The following is a 5449-nucleotide window of genomic DNA, read 5'->3' as shown; positions in this document are numbered from 1 at the left end:
TGTAGGTTCGAGAAAAGTACCTATCATTTGGTGCCGAAATCCGGGATCTCTCAACCCCCGCTGACAGGCAGAGGAAGACGCGCTGAATCCGTGCACGGCCAGAGTCAACAGGACCTGGAAAGAAAGACCCAGGAAGCAAAATTCTTCGCTGGGCCAGCGACACATGTCCGACTTTGTCTGCCAACGGCGGAGTGACGAGATCCGACTGGACAACCCGAAAACTACAGAAACGTAGGTGAATTTTAAAACTAAAGAAGTTATAAAGGTTTGAGTCCCAGTTGACAGAGTTTCAACTAAAGGCAAAAGGTAAGGCTCTTAGAGCCCCCTTACTTCGAGGACACCCCTTAAGGGCAAGTCCTCATGTAGATAGGAAGCTTATTATTACTGTTCTGTTATTACTGTGCTGATATTGCTGTTTTGCTACTGCTGCTTTGTTGATGTGTGTGTATGAAGGAGTGAATGGTGCTTCTTTCTCTGGGAGTAAAACACTCTGTCTTCGGAATTAGAATCCAAAGTGAAGAACCGCTTGGAAGCTCGGCTCCAAGTAGAAGCCTGTTCTTCAGAAGGCACTGAGCGCTGACCTACGGCACTTTCTCTGAGAGAGCACATAATACCAAAAATTTTCAAGCTAAAATTGCAAGTGATTTAAATAATGGGAAACACATATTTTTGTAATTCCTCACTTGTTGAGGGCCCTGACGGGGATGAAAAGTACATGCTGTCCAGATTTCCTGGTAGCACTGTACACATGAAAAAATGGAGAAAGAAATATAAAATAGATGGGAAGCTAAAAATTGATCAATGGCAAACAATTGTGGGAATTTTGGAGAGTAGTGTAGAAAGACAAGCAGGAATAAAAAAAAGCTCAACAGGAGGATGAGCTGAGGTGTACTAAATTATGGTTAAAAGCAGCCACAGACCGGAAAGAACAAATTAAAAAGGTTAATGACAAAAAATTCGTAGAAGCAAAAAACATATTTGTTAGACCGAAAGATAATAAAGTCATTCTAAGCACACGGAATGCTGTAGCAGTGCAGGGAGTACAAGCTCCAGCAGCCACCCCTCCCCCTGCCGCTGCAGCAGCTCCGTCTGCCCCCACTGCAGTCCCAGCAGCACGACTGTACCCTCATTAGAGGAAGGTGCACAAAACTTATATGTTTTTACACCCTGGACCTTAGAAGAGGCCATTAAGGCTGTGAAAGGATTAGATGTTTTTCACCTGGATGAATTTAGAGGTTTAGAAACCTCTGCTTTTTCCAACGGCCGGACGAAAGGATGCGGAAGAAGCAGAGGCAGAGGAGGTCACAATAGGCGACGACCCCAAAATAACACCCCACAAAATCCACGGCATTTAAATGGCTGCTGGACTTGTGGCAATACTGGCCACTGGTCAAGAAACTGCCCTCAGCATGATCAGACTCTACCACACTCCAAAAAGACAAACCACCAGACTAAATTGATGAAATAGTGGACACATGTGCAGCTTGTTACACATTAAGTAAAAAATAAATAAAAGAAATTGAATTTCGGTACAAAACCAGTGCATGCAAAATAATTAAACCTAAAAATTAGGTTTAAACCTCACAAGTCAGAAATAATTAATTTTAAGAAACACTGGTGTTTGTTTTGTTTTGTTTTTTTTTAGCATTCCTACACTTTCAAAGAAAAACCAGTTGAGAGATGTCTCACTGAAATAAAAACATGGGAACAACCTTTTTGCATGCTAAAAGTGGAATTATGACTTTCCTGAAGGAGGAGAAGCTGAAAAATAAAATTAAAAAATAAAATTCTCCCCAGAGAACAGTGTTTAATATATTGTGTCGTAATCAGATTATAACACCAACTTGGTGAAATGATCCTTTGGCTGTATAACTGGAGGGGTCAGAGGTCAGAGTAAGGTACTGACCTGGACATTATCCAGCCTCGTTTCTCTCTTAGGCTTTGAGAGGAGGGGTGACAGCTGACCTCACAGTCTGCAGCACTAAGATCGACAAATTTAGAGAAATCCATTGTTCTCTGGTGAAACGTGACACAAATGAAGTTAACATAAACTTACATTCTACATTTTAAAGGTTAATATATACTACAGCTTTTAACATGTTTCATGTTTATATGTGTTTGAATAAGGAAAGTATTTATGATTTCTTAAAATGTTGGGTAATAAGTGGCTAAAAATTATAAGATGAAAAGAAAGAAAAGTTATATGGAAAATGTTTGTAAAAAGAAAAAAAAAGACAAAAAGATGAACAAACCCTAATTGACTCTTATTTGCTTCTTTCCTTTTCCTCTGTCTGAGCCTCGCTGCGATGCATCTGACCTCCCACCTCAACTCAAACCTGTCCTGCCGATCAGATGACATCCCTCCTTCATCACTAGCCAATGACAGTTGATAAAGAAGCGAAAAAGGACAGGATGATTTCTGCCACCTGGGTACCGAAGGCACTAAAATGTCCGCTGATCCTGATTCCTGGACAGCTGGGAACTGCCATGCAGCAGACTACTGTATGGAGTCCTGCTGGACATTTGGACTGGAACTAAATCTCTGTGTTTGACTGCAACTGAAGTTTTACAATCCCCGCTGGTTTACTCTTTGGCATCAGCGTGGAGAAGGAAAATAATGTGTTTGAAAGAAAATACTGTGATTCAGAGACGAAGACAGCAAACTGAACTGTTTTTCGCTTGTTTCATTGGTGGACAACCTGGACATTCACTAAGGGACGGTCTGGACAACTTATAAATAATCCAACACCAGAGCTAGTTGGACTGACAGGGAGCTGGAGGAGAGACGGAGGGAGGACCAGCTGCAGCGACGCCAGCAGCAGGAGGGGGAAGCGAGAAACGAGACAGAAAGGATAAATACGAGATAAGTTATACACACACTGCTGTGATAAAGAATGTGCTTAATAATCCTGTTTGCATATAGGAATTATCTACCCAGAAAAGAACATTTTAAAGGTTTTTAGGTACAATGTTAGACAAAATCATTCACTTTGTACCCGTTAACTCAGTCCTTAACAGAAGGACCAGTGATCCTCTTAGGGCCCGAGCCATAGGTTGGGAAACTGTGAAGGAAAAAACTGTAATGACTAAAAGTTAAGAAAAAAAACAAACAACAACTGATAGTGTGATACGGCTAAATTACACCAACTAAAAATTATTACAGATTCAAAGCTAATAATGATTTGCAAATGTTTTATTTTATTTTTTCCTTTAAAAGAGATACTAGTTTGGAACTAAATTAAACATCTCTAAGTGTTGAAAACAATTGATATTGCAATGTTGAAATATTATGAAATATTTCGTTGAATTTAACTGAAAGGTTTAATTTAGAGTTTAATTCTGTAAAGAATCTACAAATCGATTGTTTTTGTGGGATTTTTCATATTGGAATGAATGAAAATTATTATGAGAAGAGAGAAATGTTACTACAAAATTGAGTAACGGATGAAACTATTGACCATTTAATTTAAAATATAAAAAACTTACGTTGTTAACTTGTCTGAAATGCAAGGTTAAGTGAAAGTCTGAGACTTTAAGCAACTTGGTAGATATAAATGGCTACTAAAAATTGATGATTGTGAATAAAAGCAACATTTTTTAGATTTCAGTCTAAAACATTTTAATCTAGATTTGATTGATAGTCAATAAATTCAAAAAGAAAAATCTTGAATTAGAGGATTTGAGATTTGGTTAAATTAAAGATGGACATTTTTATTCTAGAGAAATTAGATAGAAATGTTGAAAGTTGCTGAGTTTAACAAAGAAAAACCAAAATATAAACCTGCAATTATAAGACGTGTCCGCTAAAATATCTTCTATAAACCTATGAGTTCACCTGAATTAAATATTAATCCTCCCAAAGACTTTATTTGAATCTTAAGTGATTGTGACACATGGGCAATGCCATGTGTAAAAAGGGGGGAAAAGGGAAAATGGTGAGGTAATACTATATAACTACTAAATTCATACATAAAATTTTTTTTTGTTATGAATTTTTGAGTTAACAAATACTGTTAGATGATGATTGATGCTTTTTCTAAATGGGTTGAAATAGTTCCAGCAAAGCATGCAGATGCTTTGACGGTAGCTAAGGCTATCTGCAAAACTATTATCCCAACACACGGTATTCCACAGTCTGTTTATAGTGACAATGGACCGCATTTTGTAAACCAAGTGATACAAAACATGGCTACTCACTTGGGAATGACATTGAAAAACCACTGTGCCTATCACACTCAGAGTGCAGGGCTGGTGGAAAGAACAAATGGTACTGTGAAAAGCAGATTAAGATTGTGCATGGAAGACACTGGCCGATCCTGGCCAGAATGTTTAGAGTTAGTGAAGCTCTATATGAGAATCACCCCGACAGCTGATGGTCTAACACCTTCTGAAATAATTCATGGGAGAGCTTACAGATTGCCTCTGTTTGCTGCAGACATTAGCAGATTATATGATCAGGACTCTTAAACTGAAGGAAGTGTCCAGAGCAGAGAGCAAGTTCTGGCTACACAGGGGTTCCATTTTTTTAGGGTGGTTTGTCTCAACGCCAGTGAAGAAACTCGACACATCCTCACTCTTTAGTTTGGGGGTTCTGACATCTCTGCGTGCCGAGCAGCGATGGGGACTCCATATGCCAGATTGATCTTCTACTGCGCTGTGACTGCAGCATGTCTGATGTTTGGAGGAGGAAGTGACCTCACTTTTCACCCACATGACTACAGCACAAACCTGTGGTGGCAGCTGATGAGCAGGACTGCTCACAAGGAGAACGAGGTGAACTGCTATGTGTGTGCGCAGCTGCCATTCGCCACACACAACTCAGGTCTGCACCCAGGGAGCATCACTGATGACAAACAGATGTGTCTCTATCTGTTTGTCGTGGTTGTGTGCTTGAGCACACAACCACGACTCAGTGTCCCCATGCCAAAGGGATGCAAATGGTGCAAAAAGGACTATTCTGTTCTACTTCAGACAGGAGATGCCGCGAAAGGACTTTTTGGATCTATGAACTGTTAAATTAATGCTGACATACTTCCATTTCCACCGTTTCCACAAACCGCATGGAAAATACCAGAGACCATTTCTTTAGCAGGAGCTAAACCCGGGTCTCTGAGTAGCTGTGTGTACAACAACGGACACGTTCTTCTTGGGATGTTACCTTGGAACCTGTGTAACAAAGTTTACACCTACTGCGAAACGACACCGGATTACATCAACTGCATCGCCTGCAGGGGTCAGAGGGCGACCCCCGACTGTAGAGTCTGGAAGGACAACCCAGACTGTGACAACTTGCTTCAGGAGAAAAATTTATGCAAGGCATGTTTTCATGGGTTGGAGTAGGTGAGATTCGAAGTCACGTTGAGATCAACAGATACAACTCAGCATCAGTGATCCTTGATATGCTTGGCTATAAGAGCAACCATACGACCCAATATCCACCATGGAAAAG

At 40.2% G+C, this 5449-nt stretch overlaps 1 long non-coding RNA gene across 1 annotated transcript in view; it reads left to right on the top strand.

The window, feature by feature from the left end:
- LOC106939294 (uncharacterized) overlaps nucleotides 1-844 on the top strand; it is a 5081-nt gene extending 4237 nt beyond the window's left edge. Inside the window, exon 2 of the long non-coding RNA XR_001422810.1 lies at nucleotides 6-844. This is a non-coding gene — a long non-coding RNA (uncharacterized LOC106939294). The remainder of the gene's footprint in view (nucleotides 1-5) is intronic.
- The last annotated feature ends 4605 nt before the right edge of the window (nucleotides 845-5449 follow it).

This window comes from Poecilia latipinna, unplaced genomic scaffold, assembly GCF_001443285.1.
Source record: "Poecilia latipinna isolate Pla-1442-1.1 unplaced genomic scaffold, P_latipinna-1.0 Scaffold2823, whole genome shotgun sequence".
Classification (NCBI taxonomy): Eukaryota; Metazoa; Chordata; class Actinopteri; order Cyprinodontiformes; family Poeciliidae; genus Poecilia; species Poecilia latipinna.
This window is presented reverse-complemented; position numbering and strand designations above follow the sequence as displayed.